The sequence below is a fragment of the Canis aureus genome, chromosome 27 (assembly GCF_053574225.1).
Source record: "Canis aureus isolate CA01 chromosome 27, VMU_Caureus_v.1.0, whole genome shotgun sequence".
In the NCBI taxonomy this organism is placed as follows: Eukaryota; Metazoa; Chordata; class Mammalia; order Carnivora; family Canidae; genus Canis; species Canis aureus.
The window spans coordinates 37,478,958-37,496,926 of record NC_135637.1 but is presented as its reverse complement, the minus strand read 5'-3'; the positions used below and the strand labels follow the sequence as shown (position 1 = coordinate 37,496,926).

Sequence of the window (17,969 nt, the reverse complement as noted above, 5' to 3'; positions counted from 1 at the left end):
ATTTTTCATAGGTTTTCTATCATCTCAAAATATCTTGAAAACATTTTATATTGACTCTTTCTTGCTAAGCATAATGCTTTTGTTCTAAGAGGACTTGTACTTTTAGCCTTTGACGTGTATTCTCTTTCTCCACTGATTGTATGATATGATCTTATTACATATTGCACAACATATTTTACATTATATTTTACTATTTTACAATTGTTTTTGGCCTATCTGTTCTGCTTCATAGATCTATAGTCAATTCTTATACTATGCCATAGTTTTTAATTTTTAATGACTTTAAAACCCATTTTAAAATACAGTTGAGGGGCACTTGGCTGGCTCAGTCAGTAGAGCTTTTGACTCTTGATCTGAAGGTCATGAGTTCAAGCCCACATTAGGTATAAGGCTCACTAAAAAAAAAATAATTAAAAAAATATATAGATGGGTAAGACCCATCTTGTTACTCTCATTTGAAATTTTAAGTAAATAGTCTTAAATAAATATTCTCAAATAGTCTTGTCCTCAGAAGAATTTACACCTTCAGCAAGTTTGCAAAAACAATCACTGGGATTTTTATTAAAATTGCATTCAGCCTTTTTGGGGGGATCCCTGGGTGGCTCAGCAGTTTAGCACCTGCCTTTGGCCCAGGGTGTGATCCTGGAGTCCCGGGATTGAGTCCCACGTCGGGCTCCCTGCAAGGAGCCTGCTTCTCCCTCTGCCTGTGTCTCTGCCTCTCTCTCTCTCTCTCTCTATCATAAATTAAATAAATAAATAAATAAATAAATAAATCTTTTAAAAATGCATTCAGCCTTTTCAATAATTCTTTACAAATTGATAATTTTTCAAGCAGAATCTTTTTCAAAATAGTGTTTCTGGACTTCTCTTCAAGCTGTCTTCCACATCCTATACTAAAAGTATATAGTTTCCTATATATAGGTCTCTCTCATTTCTTTTTTGTTTGTTTGTTTGTTTGTTTGTTTTGGTCTCTCTCATTTCTTATCCAAGAAGTGGAGTCTTATGATTTTGTGGATAGCATGAATTAGACTTTATTCTATTCTAGTATATAGCTAACAAGTTATTGCTGGTTAGAGCTGTGACTATCAACCCAGGAGTCACAGAATCACTTGTTGGTTTCTTTTCAAACTATATTCACTTGACTCTCGGGGATTCTGATACATCCCCTGCCATTTTACTTATGAATTATATATATCACCCCTCAGGATCAGGAGTGAGAAGCAATATTAAGTACAAGTAAAACAAAGCTATGGGTTGATTGTTTTTGCTTTTTGTTTGTTGTTGCATAGAATCACTTTTTTACTTTTTAAATTACTTCTAAGAGCTTTTCTTTTGCATTGGGCAATTTGCTCTCTAAAATAAAACTCAAGCATTTTCTCTATTAATCAATAACCAGCGAATAACCACATGTGATAAAGCCTGTGCTGAATGCTTCAAGAACGCACAAACCTAAAGAGCTGAATTTGCCTTTGATCAATGGGGTTTGTGTAGGAAGTGGCACTGAACGGTTGGGTTACGTGAGCTAAGCTGAAAACAGAGCAGCAACAGAAATAAGTATGTGCATTTTCATGAACCCTGCTAATAGTCTGTCCTGCACGGAGGCATCATGTGAGTGAAAATAATTGCTGAAGGAGGGTGTTAAGGCAGGAATAAACCTAAATTCTGAAAAAAAAAAAAAAAAGAGTCAAACTTCAACATTTCTGCACCTCCCTTTAGTTTTATTTATATATATAAATCAGATGGACATGGAAACCTTATGCTGACCAAGGATGGACAGCTAAATCATGACTCTTGAGGTTGGAAGAGGTGGAGGGGAGGCTTTCCTGTCTGACCTGGCCCTTGGAGACAGTGTCCGTAGCTCTACCTAAAGAAGGGGTTGTCTCTTCTCTTCATAAAGCCAGCACTGCCTATACTAATAAAGGGCCATCTCCCATGCTGATTTCTAAATGGTTCCTTTGGAACTTGCAACACATTTTCTACGAAAATGATGCTTTCTAGCAGAGCCTCTGAGACTTCAGTCTACACCACAGTCTCCTGCAGAGCTTGATAAAACACAGAGACCTGGGATCCCTGGGGGGCGCAGCGGTTTGGCGCCTGCCTTTGGCCCACCACGCGATCCTGGAGACCCGGGATCGAATCCCACGTCGGGCTCCAGGTGCATGGAGCCTGCTTCTCCCTCTGCCTATGTCTCTGCCTCTCTCTCTCTCTCTCTCTCTCTCTCTCTGTGCGACTATCATAAATAAATAAAAATTAAAAATATATATATATTAAAAAAAAACACAGAGACCCAAGTCGAGGATGCTCATTCTGGACATCTGGAACAGGCTCCAAGGAAATTCCATTTTTAACAAGCTCCCAGGGACGCTGGTGCTCCTTGGGCCACAGAAGCAGTCCCAGCTTTGTGATCCCCAGCAAATACAAACACATGGAGCTCGTATGCTGCCACATGGAGCTTCTCCTCCCTCCACCCACTAGGGAGGTGCAGAGCACTTGGCAGTGGTATTGTTGCTCGTGGTGGTGGGAGCGGAGGGGAGGGTTGGCAATAGAAGAGGATTAAGAAATGCAGATTGAGCGGAGGACACGTCAGCAGTTACTCTACTGAAGGATTCGGGCGGAGGGAAGAAGCTGCTCGCTGGGTTGGGCTCCTTTTGGTAACTACTGTCAGCAGATCCGTGGGGACTGGACAGTGAGGGGATAAGCCCACCAATCACAGCGATCTCTAGCCAAATGGAGTGGATCTAGTGGGGAGGAAAAATATGGGATTCCAGGACGTCCCCTTCCTCCGGTTCTTGTCAACTCATGATGATACCTACACGCTTCTCAGAGAGGAGAGGGGATTGACATTTATTCAACACCTACTAAACACCAAGCACGATCCCAGGCATATTGGGCGCATCATCACACTTACTTTTCATCCTCATCTTACAAACAAATTGAGAGTCTCCTGTGCAAAGAGCAAGAGCGCAGCTCCCACCCCTCCCTGCCTGGTGAGTGGCTTTAAAGAAATTGCTTAACGTCTTCAAGCACAGTTTGTTTTTCAGTCTGTAAATGAGAGCCATCATTTATACTTTGCAGGGATTATGGTGAGGATTAGAATATGTAGGTCAAAAACTTAGCACAGTGCCTACCCCAGAGTTGGTATTCAATAAATGGTAGCTAGATCATCATAATGACCATAATTGTCCTCATTATCCAAAAAAAAAAAAAAAAAGGGAAGAACAAAAACAAAACAAAAAAGACACCAAGAGGAGCTTGCTTAAGCGACAGAATCAAAATTCAAATCTAGACACGCTTTTCCCAAACCTCATCGCCTTCACCCTAACCCCTGCTACTCAAAGCCTGGGCCCAGGGCCCAGTAGCTTATTCAATAGAAATAGAGAATCTCGGATTTGCACCCAGACCACCTGAATCAGAATCTGCATTGTAACGACATCCCCACGTGCTCTCTCTCACATCAAGGCCTGAGAAGCACAGCTCTGCGGAACCCGTGCTTTTTGTTTGCTTGTCCGGCGGACTATGTTATGCTTAGATTGAGGCTGAGAATGAGCTTTGTGCTTTTGGCTACGTCTCCAATGTCGGTCCAACAAGGGTAAAGATTTTTATCTGTTCATGCCTGGATCTCCCCTGCCTGAAAAAAAAAAAAAAAATCTGGTGTATATTGTGGCAGCTCAGAAAACGTCTCCTGAGTAAAGAAATCTGAGGCAAAATGGGGGGAGGGATATTATTAGAAATGTCGTGCACACTGAGGCGCAAGGAGGCACTGCTCTGCCCCTGGCCCCAGAAGCCCGGGCTCGTCCGCATGCTGCTGTGTCCAGAACATTCCTTGCCGAGCACTGGGTTTCCATGGGCAAGCCCGCCATGTGCGTTGTGGGAGAGAGATTGAAAGCTTGGACCTCACAATTGCTTTGGAAATGAAAACCTTCGTCGTGAAGATGCCCGAATGCGAGTAACACCCCCGACTCCCATGACCACAGATGAATTTCTGCTTCAAAGGGTGGCTGTTCGCTCCCCAGCGTACCCAGGGTTCCTGAGGGACCCCCGGCCGTTGAGCCGCCGTAGACGGGCCTGGCCCAAACCACACCAGTGAGTCCTGTCGTGATTACCTGTAATAATTCGAATTTCTAAATTTCTACCTCTAAACTCTTAAGTCTCTAAATGAGTCAGCGTCTTTCAAGAATATCGTTGTCCTCTAAGACTGGATATATTCAAAAGGATACACGCAACACGCGTGAGCTATGAAGCGGGACATGCCTCACACTCCGCGTCCAGACCTGCTGTGGGAGGAAGGTGGGCAGTTCCTCTGCAGCCGCTGCCGTGCTCCCGGTTGTCTGTGGTTTTGTCACGACCTCCAGAATCTGAGAACAGTCCGTGGAGATTCTGAGTGTGTGTGTGTGTGTGTGTGTGTGTGCACCGTGATACGCACCTGTCCACACACGTGTCCTATCCCTCGGCACCTGCAGCGACGGGACACGGTAATTTAGCAAAATTAATAACAAACCCTCAATCAGCCGTAGCCTTAGCTCTGACACAAGCTTCCAGTTAATTTTAACCTCTTACAAGTGCCAGTTTTCTTGGCCTGAAGACGGAGGAGTGTGTACTGTCCCAGGACCCCGGGAGCCCCGCACACGGTGCCCCTGGAGAAGTCTGATGAAGCACCTGAAGACACACAGGAGAAACCAGGAAAAATAAGTCAAAGTTTCCTAAGGACTGTTCAATTCGGAAGCAAACCTCCTTTCTCCCTTGATGTGAAGTTTACACACAGATAATTTAAGAAAGAAAAGCGAGAACTAAATTTTATTGGCGCTGCAAGGCCGAAACGCGACTGCCGAGCCCCGGGTACCCACTCACCTGCTTTCTGTAGTAAACTCACACGGGGCAAACCTCAACACCTGACACACTCCTGCCTTCATTCGTGACTCCACTTGAATGGAACCACATCGGGACCCTTAAGGCGCTCACGACCCCGCGACATGTGCGTCAAGTGTTAGCCTCCCCTTGCGCGACCCCACAAGCTCAGTGACTGTGCACAAGGCAGATCCACGGGCTGGCATCGCGGGGCTCAGACCTCCCAGATGGGTGGCAGGGGCTCAAGTCAACCGATGAATTCTCAGATGCGTGACAGCTGCAGCGGGGAGTAAAATAGAAATTTCTTTTGTGGGACGGCTCGGGGGCTCAGTGGTTGAGCATCTGCCTTCAGCCCAGGGCGTGACCCCGTGACCCCGGGATCGAGCCCCACATCGGGGTCCCCGCGGGGAGCCTGCTTCTCCCTCTGCCTGTGTCTCTGCCTCTCTCTCTGTGTCTCATGAATAAATATATAAAATCTTAAAAAAAAAAAAAAAAAGAAATTTTTATCGAGACCTAAGTAATGGGAACCATACTCCAGAGCAAAGGGCCAGAGTCCCAGGTGGGACCTGCACTAAAGGTCGGAGAAATCATTTGACTCTTATTTTGCGAACGGGTCCCCTACACAGGGGACAAGGTGACACCGCTGTAGATTGGCAGGTGGCAGGGGTGGTTTTTTTGTTTGTTTGTTTGTTTGGTTGGTTGGATTTTTTTTGTTTGTTTTTCGGATGTCATTAGCTTGTTACAAAACAGAGACATGGGAACTTTTACACGATGAAAGATTTCAGAATCCGGTGGAAGGGGCCACTTCGTGGGCTGCCGTCGTTGGTCCACGTGCTTTGCAAGAGTGTCACCAGCTCCGAACAGGAAATGATCCTGCTCATCTAGAGCGACTCTGGTGCCCCCTTCTTCTGGGAGAACGACCCCCAACGTCCACGCTAGCAGGTGGGACTCGTCCACGCTTCCCTCCAGAGCCTGATCCAACACCTGCCACTGGTGCCTGCAGTGCTTTTCCTTGAGATTTTTCTGGAAACATGATGAAGGCTCTTTGTTGATAGCTTCAGCTCACTCCTTTCAGCTAGAGCTGCACCGAGGCGGGGAAGGGACTTCCCGAGCGCCTGTCCTGCCAGCAGCTTGGAGCCTGCTCTCTGGCCGCCGGCCAGCAACTTGCTTTCCAAGACTGACGCCGCAGCCGGGAGTGAGTCATCTCCCGCGTGACCACAGGAACCCCCCAAGTGGCTGTAGAGGTCTTCTGGGGTGCAGCAGGAGTCTGCAGTCTCCCGGGGCTCCGGGGCAGCTGCCAGGAGGGGGCAAGCAGGGGCCAGGCCCAAGCACATGGCGGGGGAGGTGGGGGCCAGACCTACCTGGCCATTCCCTCCCACCGCCTGCTTCCAATGCACCCCCACGGCTCTAGAGGTCAGAGATTGTGGATTCTGGGGGCGGACTTGTGGAGAAAGAGGTCCATGTGATGCTGTGCATTACTACCAGCCCTTGTCCACCCCGGGGACGGGGTGCACCTGCCTGCCCCCCAGCTGGGCCTGAAGGGTGACTTGGGGCCCAATTCTGGGGCCCCGAGCCCAAGGCAGACGCCTCACCCACTGAGCCCCTGGGTGCCCCCAGCATGCTCCCTCTCCTCTCCCAAGCTCTTGGTCTCAGCTGGTTGGACACGGGCCCAAGTGGGGAAGGGACAGAAACTTTCATCTTAAATCAAGATTGGAGTGTGATACTTTTTGGAACAGTCGTGGGGGTTTCCTGACCTGGCACCAGGCGGGAATAATTACAGCAGGTGGCAGGTTCATAAAGGCGGTAAGAACCATGAGCGGGGTTGGCCCACTTACACCCCACGTGTCCGAGTCGCGGCTGGAAGGACCGGGATGCCGGGTCACCTAGGCCTCAGCTGGGGCCCACGCTGCCCACGTGCCCTCCGGGGGGTGCTGCCCATGTAGTGCGTGCACCTGCTGGGAATCCTCAGCCTCGCTGCGCCCAGAGCTCACCCGTCTGCTCTGCCTTGGCCTCTGACACCCTGTGAGCATTATGCTTAATACTGGTGATTTCTTTCTTTCTTTTTTTTTAAGCAGTCTTAAAAAAAAAAAAAAAAAAACGATTTTATTTATTTACTCATGAGAGACACAGAGGCAGAGACCCAGGCAGAGGGAGAAGCAGGCTCCATGCAGGGAGCCCGATGCGGGACTCGATCCCGGGACCCCGGGGTCACGCCCTGAATCAAAGGCAGATGCTCAACCGCTGAGCCCCCCAGGAGTTGCCCCAATACTGGTGATTTCTTCATGTGTGATTTTGCCGCGTCATTAACAGCAAATTTGAACCTTCATTCATACAAATGGTCTGTATTTTATATTTAACCTATGTGAGATTTTTTATATCTGAACTTTTCCCACTTTGTCAAATTGACTTCATTTGCTGCCTCCTAAGTACCCCTTATAAAGATTATTAACTCTGACCATTATATAAGTTGTAAATATTTTTCCAAATTCATTGCTTTTGAAGATTCTTTATGCCACATGTAGGAATGCAGACCTACTAAGATTTTACATGGCTTAATGAATGATTTATTGTCATAATTTCTGCCTTTGGTATCATATTTAGAAAGCCCTTGCTCACTCAAATATTATAAAAATATTTACCTACACTTCCTTCTGATTTTAATTATTATATCTTACATCTAAATTCTTAAATTTTATTTTACATCTAAAATTTAATTTACATGGAATTTCTTATGGTATTTGAAATGATGCAAGTATTCAGCTTCATTGTGTTCCAGATATTTAGTCAATTACTCTGATGCCATTGGGGAGCAATTCTTTGTCCACACATCTTAAACAAGGCTTTATTGTGTTCCAAAGTCTTGGCATTTAAGATGCATTTTCACATTGAAAGTTTTTGTTGTATTATGTACTTTTGCATAGCTAGAATGAACCCTACTTGGTGTATTATATTTGCTATTTTTTTATTTGACATTAATGTATCTCAATTTGTAAGTAATCATGGTCTGTAGTTGCCTTTAATTTTTTTTAAATTTCTTTTCTTAATAAAGATTATTCTAATCAGATGCATTAGAAAGATCTCCTTGATGCTCTGTAATAGAGAGCAGAATTGTCTGTTCTTTTGTGATTTGATAGAACTATGATCTCTAACTCCTTTAAGCATGATGCCTTTTTCACGAAGGGATCTTTTACCACCTTTTAAACTTTTCCTAAGATCTATTTAGGTTTTCTATTGCATCTAGAGTCAATGTTAATCATTTATATTTCACTATAAAGTTTTCCATTTCCTCCAGGACCAATGAAGCAATGTGCATGATGAGCCTCCAAGAGTACAACATACAGGGATCTTAAACGTTTTTGACCAGGGAACTTTTCTTGTTATTTAAGTAACCTTTTTGAGGACTATTGTTCTAATTTATACACTTGGGAAAATATTAACACCATGTCTAAGAACATCCCCTTAAATTTGTTCTCAGATTTTCTCTGCACAAAGAATCCTATCCCCTTTCTTACTCTGAATCTTGTATACTGCCTTTCCTCTCTTTATTTTATACAATTATTTTTCCTCAGAGAGCTAGCTTTTATTTTTTTTTTTTTTGAGCAAGCTTTTAAATATGTGTGTTCATTCTTTTGTTTTTCAAACTCTTAAAAATTATTTTTTCCTTAAGGGAAAAAAAATTGAAATCAGGAAGTCACTAGGAATTTGTTTCAGAAAACCCAGTTGTTGGTACTTTTAAGTACTTAAACTGAGTCACATAAAAGGAAGCTAGAGGAATGAACAGGAGGAAGACATTAATGGCACACATCAAAAGGAAGAAGCTGACACTTGCAACACCTGATGGGTGAGAGCAATTTCTCAAAATTGTTTTTCTAGTATTATTGAGATATAATTGACTGTCGTCACCATATGAGTCTCAGGTGTACGACACAGAGGTTTGGCTTTTGTATATTGTGAAATGATTGTCACAGTAAGTCATGGTAAGTCCAGGTAATGTCCATCCTCTCATACAGATACAATAACAAGAAATGGGAAAAAAAGGGAACAAATGTCTGTCCTTGTAATGCGAACTCTTGGATTCGTTCTCTTAACACCTTTCCTGTGAGTAGTACAGCAGCAGTAACTAAGTCATCACGCTGCACGTTACATCCCTACCGCTTATTTGCGTGGAAGTGGAAGTTACCATTCGACCACCTTCTCTCAATTCCCTCGGCCCCTACCTCCCATCCTCTGCTAACCACAATCTGATCTCTTTCTCCATGAGCCTGTATTTTCCCCCTAGATTCCACAAAAGGTGAGATCACATAGTATTTGTCTTTCTCCATCCGACTTATTTCACTAAACATAATCCCATCCAGGTCCACCCATGTTGTTGTAAATGCCAAGATTTCCTCATTTCTTTATGGTTGAATAGTATTTTATATATGAATCTGATAGGCACCATATAAATCAGAGCTTTATCCATCCATTTGTTGATGGGCTTTTAGGCTGTTTCTATGTCTTAACTGTGGTAAGTAATGCTGCTATGACTGTGCTATGACCGGTATCTTTCCAAGTTAGTTTTTTTGTTTCCTTTGGTTATATTCTAACAGGTATGAGGTGAAACCTCATTGTGGGTTTGATTTGCATTTCCCTGATGAGTAATGATGCTGAGCATCATTTCATGCACATGTTTAGCATTCATAAATCTTCGGAAAAATTCCGTTCAGGTCATTTGCCCATTTTTAAATAGGATCAGCTGTTTGTTTTGCTATTGAGTTGTATGAGTTCTTTCTATATTTTATATGTTAACTAGCCCTTTATCTGATACGCCATTTGCCAATATCTTCTCCCATTCTGTAGTTTGTCTTTTAGTTTTGTTGACTGTATCCTTTGCTGTGCAAAAGCTTCTTATCTTGATGAAGTCCCAATAGTTCATTTTTGCTTTTGTTTCTTTTGCCTTCGTGGATGTATCTTGCAAGAAGTTACTGTGGCCGAGTTCAAAAAGGGTGTTGCCTGTGTTCTCCTCTAGGATTTTGATGGACTTTTGTCTCACATTTAGATCTTTCATCCATGTTGAGTTTATCTTTGTGTATGGTGCAAGAGAGTGGTCTAGTTTCATTCTTCTGCATGTGGATGTCCAATTTTCCCAGCACCATTTATTGAAGAGACTGTCTTTCTTCCAGTGGATAGTCTTTCATCCTTTATCGAATATTAGTTGACCATAAAGTTCAGGGCCCACTTCTGGGTTCTCTATTCTGTTCCATTGATCTATGTGTCTGTCTTGATGACCACAGCTTTGTAGTACAACCTGAAATCCGGCATTGTGATGCCCCTGGCTCTGGTTTTCTTTTTCAATATTCCCCCGGCTATTCGGGATCTTTTCTGATTCCACACAAATCTTAAAATAATTTGTTCTAACTCTCTGAAGAAAGTCCATGGTATTTTGATAGGGATTGCATTAAATGTGTAGATTGCCCTGGGTAACATTGACATTTTCACAATGTTAATTCTGCCAATCCATGAGCATAGAATATTTTTCCATCTCTTTGTGTCTTCCTCAATTTCTTTCAGAAGTGTTCTATAGTGTTTAGGGTATAGATCCTTTACCTCTTTGGTTAGGTTTATTCCTAGGTATCTTATGCTTTTGGGTGCAATTGTAAATGGGATTGCCTCCTCAATTTCTCTTTCTTCAGTCTCATTGTTAGTGTATAGAAATGCCATTGATTTCTGGGCATTGATTTTGTATCCTGCCACGTTACCAAATTGCTGTAATCTTGGGGTGGAGGCTTTTGGGTTTTCTATGTAGAGTATCATGTCATCGGCGAAGAGGGAGAGTTTGACTTCTTCTTTGCCAATTTGAATGCCTTTAATGTCTTTTTGTTGTCTGATTGCTGAGGCTAGGACTTCCAGTACTATGTTGAATAGCAGTGGTGAGAGTGGACATCCCTGTCTTGTTCCTGATCTTAGGGGAAAGGCTCCCAGTGCTGCCCCATTGAGAATGATATTTGCTGTGGGCTTTTCGTAGATGGCTTTTAAGATGTTGAGGAAAGTTCCCTCTCTCCCTACACTCTGAAGAGTTTTGATCAGGAATGGATGCTGTATTTTGTCAAATGCTTAAACTCAACACCAAAGAAACAAACAATCCAATCATGAAATGGGCAAAAGACAGGAACAGAAATCTCACAGAGGAAGACACAGACACGGCCAACATGCATATGAGAAAATGCTCTGCATCACTTGCCATCAGGGAAATACAAATCAAAACCACAATGAGATACCACCTCACACCAGTGAGAATGGGGAAAATTAACAAGGCAGGAAACCACAAATGTTGGAGAGGATGCAGAGAAAAGGGAACCCTCTTGCACTGTTGGTGGGAATGTGAAATGGGGCAGCCACTCTGGAAAACTGTGTGGAGGTTCCTCAAAGAGTTAAAAATAGACCTGCCCTACGACCCAGCAATTGCACTGTTGGGGATTGACCCCAAAGATTCAGATGCAATGAAACGCCGGGACCCGTGCACCCCGATGTTTATAGCAGCAATGTCCACAATAGCCAAACTGTGGAAGGAGCCTCGGTGTCCATCGAAAGATGATGGATAAAGAAGATGTGGTCTATGTATACAATGGAACATTACTCAGCCGTTAGAAATGACAAATACCCACCATTTGCTTCGACGTGGATGGAACTGGAGGGTATTATGCTGAGTGAAGTAAGTCAATCGGAGAAGCACAAACATTGTATGTTCTCATTCATTTGGGGAATATAAATAATAGTGAAAGGGAATAGAAGGGAAGGGAGAAGAAATTAGTGGGAAATATCAGAAAGGGAGACAGAACATAAAGACTCCTAACTCTGGGAAACGAACTAGGGGTGATGGAAGGGGAGGAGGGCGGCGGGTGGGGGTGAATGGGTGACGGGCACTGAGGGGGGCACTTGACGGGATGAGCACTGGGTGTTATTCTGTATGTTGGTAAATTGAACACCAATAAAAAATAAGTTTATTAAAAAAAATAAAAATAAAAAAATAAAAGGCCAGCTGGCTTATCAGATATATAGTTATCAGATATATAGTTTGCAAATATTTTTCCCATTCCATAGGTTGTCTTTTCACTTCTTTGAGTTTTGTTTCTGTTTTTGTTTTTTTACTGTGCAGAAGTTTTTTAGTCTGATGTAGTCCACTTGTTTATTTTTGGTTTTGTTGCTTGTTCTTTACATGTCGTATCAAAAAAATCATTGCCAAGACCCATATCAAGGAACTTTTTCCTATATTTTCTTTTAGGAGTTTTATGATTTCAGATATTACATTTAAGCCTTTAATCTATTTTGACTTAATTTTTGTGAATGTGTAAGATAGGGGTCTAGTTTCATTCTTTTAGATGTAAGTATCCAATTTTCCCAGCACTATTTATTGATGAAATTGTGTTGTCTCCATTGAGAATTCTTGACCCCTTTGTCAAATATTAGTTTACTATATATACTTGGGTTTATTTCTGGGCTCTTGATTCTGTTCTATCCTCTGTTTCTATCCTGTGCCATAGTGTTTTGATTACTATAGCTTTATAGTAGAGTTTGAAATAGAGAATGCCTCCTGCTTTATCTTCCCTTCTTAGGATTGCTTTGGCAATGTGGGGTCTTTTGCAGTTTCATATAAACTCATATAAGTTTTAAGATTATTTTTTTCTGCTTCCCCCTCCCAAAAAGTCATTGGAATCTTGTTAGGGATTGCATTGAATCTACATATAGCTATTGCCAATACTGACATTTTAACAAGATTATTTCTTCCAATCCATGAACATGGGATACTTTTCCATTTATTTGTGTCTTCTTTGATTTCTTTATCATTGTCTTATAATTTTCAAAATAGAGATCTTTTACCTACTTGGTTAGGTTGATTCCTAAGTATTTTATTGTTTTTGATGTCATTGTAAAGGGCATTGATTTTATTTTTATTTATTTGTTTTTCAGATAATCTGTTGATAATGAAAAGAAATGCTATTGATTTTTGTATGTTAATTTTGTATCTTGCAACTTTACTGAATTTGATTAACTCTAACAGTTTTTTGATTGAGTCTTTAAGATTTTCTATAGTAAAAACACATCATATGCAAATATAGACAACTATACTTCTTCCTTTTCTATTCCAACGACTTTTATGTCTTTTTCTTGTCTGATTGCTCTGGTTAGGACTTCCAGTACTATGTTGAATAGAAGTGGTGAAAATAGGCATCCTTGTCTTTTTTGTGATCTTAGAGGAAAAGCTTTCAACCTTTATCCATTGAATGTGGTTTAACTGTGGACCTGTCTCAGGACCCTTTCCCCAGTAATTATGGTCTTTTAAGGCCCCTTCAAAATTTAAAAAGGAGATCTTTGGGGCTTGCAGAATCCTAGATGATTTCACTTCATGGTATATACAAGCATGCAAGTTTTTTAACCCATAGATATATCTGAATCATGAAGCAAATTATTACAAAGATCTTGTGACTTAAACTTTGTGATTTAACTCAATGTGGCTGTATTATAATAAACTATACTTCATTGATTTTGAAACACTTTTTTTTTTTTTTTTTTTTTTTTTTTTTTTTTTTTTTTACATTTTCATACCTCTGTACTCAGAATGCATCTCATAACCGATGTCTTACAAGTATGGCTGATGTTGTGTTTCTTTCCTAGGAGTCTATAATATAATGAGAGGTACACTTTACAAATGAGGACATCTTAGATTCAACAAAATCCTGTATGATCTTCAGTCTTTTCAAATTTAATACCCCTCCCTAGGAAAATCCACATGCCTTAATGAGTTACTACAATAATTATAAGAAGGAATGAGTTTTGATGTTTGTTTTGTCCATGAGTCTTGTTTCCCTGTGAGTCATAATCTCCAATATGCTCCAGCCAACAAGATACTAGGTGCATATACACATAGGCACATACAAAAGGTATTCAGTGCACAACTTTGGAGGATTACATACCCTAAAATAGAAATCTTGAATCTTACAGAAGGCCTAGATCCCTACCAATCCATAACAATGCAAACCCCAGGCATATAATCAATACAACATTATGCAAACACCAAGGCATATAATCTCTCTCTTTTTTTGAAGACTTTATTTATTTATTCATGAAAGACACACACACAGAGAGAGAGAGAGAGAGAGAGAGAGAGGCACAGGCAGAGGGAGAAGCAGGCTCCATGCAGGGAGCCCAACATGGGACTCGATCTCGGGTCTCCAGGATGACGCCCTGAGCCAATGGCAGGTGCTAAACCGCTGAGCCACCCAGGATCCCCGGCATATAATCTCATTGAGGAAACAATGCCAGATTCCTGGATCAGACATAAAATCACAGATGTTTTTAAAGACAATGTTTTTAGAGCAATTTTAGGTTCACAGCAAAATTGAGAGGAGGGTACAGAGATTTTTCATTTATCACTGGTCTCTAAATGTGCACAGCCTCCCATCATCATTATTCCCTCACTAGAGTGGTCCATTTGTTACAACTGATGAACCTACTTTGAGACATCATCATCACCACAAGCCTACGGTTTATATTAGGATTTACTCTTGGTGTTGGGAGTTGTAAATTCTAGCAGTTTAAACAAATGTATGATATGTATCCAGTCTATTACCAGTAGAGCCTAATACAGAGTATTTTCATTGCCCTAAAAACCCTCTCAAGGCACAGATTTTAAAATGTGTTCAGAATGGGGACCCAGCTCTAGGCCACTTTGAATGTCACATTCCCTTTAAGACCTTCCTAACGCCTGGAACACAGTCACTAAATAAACACACTTACTACCATATGAGCCTATAGCATAAGTCCAGCAGGGAATACTCTCTTCTTTCCCTCCCTGGTGCTTTTAGAAATCATGACAAAAGAGGAAGGAAGTGTTCCTGGATGAACACCTACCCCTCCAGCATAAGGCAGGAAAGAGAAGCAAAAGAGCAGGATGGGCCTCACCCCCTCTGCAAAGAGAAAGCACTTTTGCCCTGTTATTTTATGATCTAGGGGTTGGGAAATACATTTAAAGAAGATCCCCAAAGCACAAATATTAGTGTAAAAGTAAATATGTAAGCAGAGTTGGATTTCTGTTCACCAAGTCTAGTCATAGATCAAAGGAATAGAGAACATGTTGGCAGAGATATTTACAACAGCACAATCAGCAAAATAGGTAGAGAAATGGACTTTCAGCACTGTTGATGGGCGTACATAGCTTATTGTAGAACAATCTGGCAGGATATAGTAAAACTGAGCAACTGTATGACTTATGACCTATGAAAGATCTTATTTCTAGAAATATATCTCAAAGAAATTCTCCCACATTTGATAACGGGGAGTTGTAAATGCTGATGTTCTCAACACTGGGAATGCTGAGGAAATAAAGTCATGTGTCAGACTTGGGGGAGACTGGATACTTAAAAAGCAAATATTGTGGAATTCTGTGGGACAATAATGAAAAAGAAACCACATATAGACTGGAACGTGCTGTGTTCTCACAAGCAGAGCTGACTCCATGGGTATGTCACATACGCAAAGCGCGGGACCCTGTGTTCGGAAGGTTCTCATACTGTTCACTACTCTGCTGCGTGTATCTTGAAATTCTTCATCATTTTTAAGCGTGGGGTCCTGTACTGTCATCTTGCACTGGCTCTCACGTAGTCTGCAGTGAGCCCTGTTCATAAGAATAGTGTAAAGTAGGAAACAGGATGAGATTTATTACAAAATACCACACGGCAAGGTTGTTTACTATATTCTTTTTAATGATACGTGACAGTGACAGATTGGGGTATAATGCAGGTCAAATGTGTGGGAGTGGGGATCAGAGACAAAGGTTAAAGTTAAAGAAGAATAAACAAAACCACAAAGGGCTCTTACATGGATGAATAACTCATTCAGTGTAAGTTTCCAAACAACAGTGATTTGGATTTCCTTTGGGTGAAGGATACCCTGCGGAAGACTTGGTAAGATGGTTCAATACCAACTATGCAATGCTTGAAAACTTCACCTTTCCACTTCTTTTTGCCTAAGAGTATCTGATTTTCTAGCATAGACTAGATTCCAGTTGTTTCTGTATTGCCAGCACATGGACCACCTTTCCAGTGGGCCTTGTTTTCCTTTTCAAGCCTCAAAATGGCATGTGCCAGTGGAACGTATTACAGCGTAAGTGGAATTGCCTATTGAAAGCACAGAGATGTAAGACTTTTCTAATAAAGCAAATCATCTACAACCATTTTAATTAACTGTCGAAACTAGTATAGTAATAGAAGCAAAGCCACTGCCAGCTGCGATTTTGAATCGAGTCCAGTCTAATTACTAACCGACACGATCCGAAGAGAACTGGGCAGTATTGAAATCAGCTTCATGCCACTAAGTCCTGACTGCCAACATGCAAGTTCTGTTGTTGTTTGTGTTTTCTCTAAATGTTTGTTTTTTTATTTATTTATCTATCTATCTATTTATTTGAGAGAGAGAGAGAGAGATACAGAAAATGCCTGCACGGGTTGGAGGGAAGGACAGAGGGAGGGAGAGGATCTTCAAGCAGACTCCTCATTGAGTGCAGAGCCCAACGTGGGGCTCGATCCCACGACCCTGAGATCACAACCTGAGCCTAACCCGAGAGCAGGCTACTTAACCCCTGAGCCACCCAGCTTCTCCCATCAGCGTGTCTGACCCATATCTGCACTCTGTGGCCTCAGACAGGCCAGAAGCAACGGTGGCCATTCAGGGGCTGTTTCGGGAATAGTCCTCCTCCCCTCAGGTGACTTGTAAGCGTTTCAAAGCGTAGTGTTTGCATCGTTTTAGATGTTTGCTTGGTTTAATGGTGTCCCATCAGACCTGCACCCCCATAATTGTGAAAACAGAAAGCAGGACTCCGAGCAGGTGTACGGTGCCCTGCAGGTTGGGTGCCACCAGGACCCTCCCAGGGCAGGCACAGGAGCTGCCTCTGCCTCAGGTAAGACACTGCGGAGCTCAAGTCCCTCTTCTGCTTTCGCCGGCTGGACATCTTGGAGGAGACACTGTGTTTCTAAGCCGCCATTGAAAGAGTTGGAGACACTTTCTGTTTCCCGCCTGTCCTGCTACTCAACGTCCATAAGAAGGTAGGGGAAGTTTAGGAAAGCCAAAGCAGGACCTCGAATGGGGACCTGGATGACCTTACAGGCGTCGCAACTGATGGTACAGGGGGAGTGAGGCCTTTTATGCAGATGCCGGTAGGACCGGGTCATGGCATCCATCGTTGGGTGGAACTCTCCTGGATGGACAGTTGTGTGTTCTGCCGAGAAGCTTCCAATGCATCTGACCCTTGAGGCACAGAACCCTGGGACCGGCTTGGCAGGCACAAGGTTTTAGTCCGTTAATACTTCTTTTTTCATCCCCGGCTAGGAACTCACCTGGCAAGGCTGCCTGGGCGGCATGCGTCATATTTGAAGCCATGACTAATCTGCCTCGCATTGAGAAGTTTCTGGTTGCAACATCTCCCGGGCTGTCTGGAGCAGAACGTGTTCTCCTGGCAACTGCTTCCGGACGGAGCTGGAATCAATTGGAAGCTCCCAGGGCTTGAAGACGGCAGATGCACACACACCCCACAGCCCGCGGCGCAGCCAGACACTTCGGGGACCAGGTAATGACCTGCAGGGCCAGGGATCTACTTGCAGGGCCCGCGTCCTGGCATTTCAATGAGACATGGGAAACATTTGGAGGTGCAGGAACTTCACGTGTTGGTAAGGGTCTCGCCGTCGTTGGTGCTACCTCGTGGAGCCAAAGACAGCGAGAGACTCATGTGGCCACCGAGCAGCTCTGGTGCAGTTTTCCTCAGAGAAGGTGAGAGCGAGGTTCTGAAAGCTGCAGCCTTTAGGAAGCAGACCCAGCCTGAGTGTCCTCACAGGAGGTGTGTAAGTGCACACTTGGGAAAGGCCAGTGGCAGATCCTGGGGATGTATGAGATCATCCTCTTGGACTGTCCGTCTAGGGCTTTGGGAAATACTGTCGGGTGATGTCTTAAAAACCCTTTGGAATATTCAAAAAGCCTTTTATTGTCCCATTCCAATGGCCTTACACGCGATTATTCCTTCTCATGAGCAGGGTCATCTGCGGGGGAGTGTGGGGCCAAGTGATTGGCTGGCATCGCCGTACTAAGCGACATTCCTG

General features: G+C 43.0%; 1 protein-coding gene across 3 annotated transcripts in view; it reads left to right on the top strand.

Moving 5' to 3' along the window:
- Nucleotides 1-17,265: 17,265 nt before the first annotated feature.
- Nucleotides 17,266-17,969, top strand: part of LIPK (lipase family member K) — a 42,947-nt gene continuing 42,243 nt past the window's right edge. The window contains exon 1 of one of the 3 annotated variants that reach the window (XM_077874825.1): nt 17,266-17,443. The gene's annotated coding sequence lies outside the window, so the exon portion shown is untranslated. The remainder of the gene's footprint in view (nt 17,444-17,969) is intronic. The other 2 variants (XM_077874824.1, XM_077874823.1) reach the window with 2 other exon arrangements.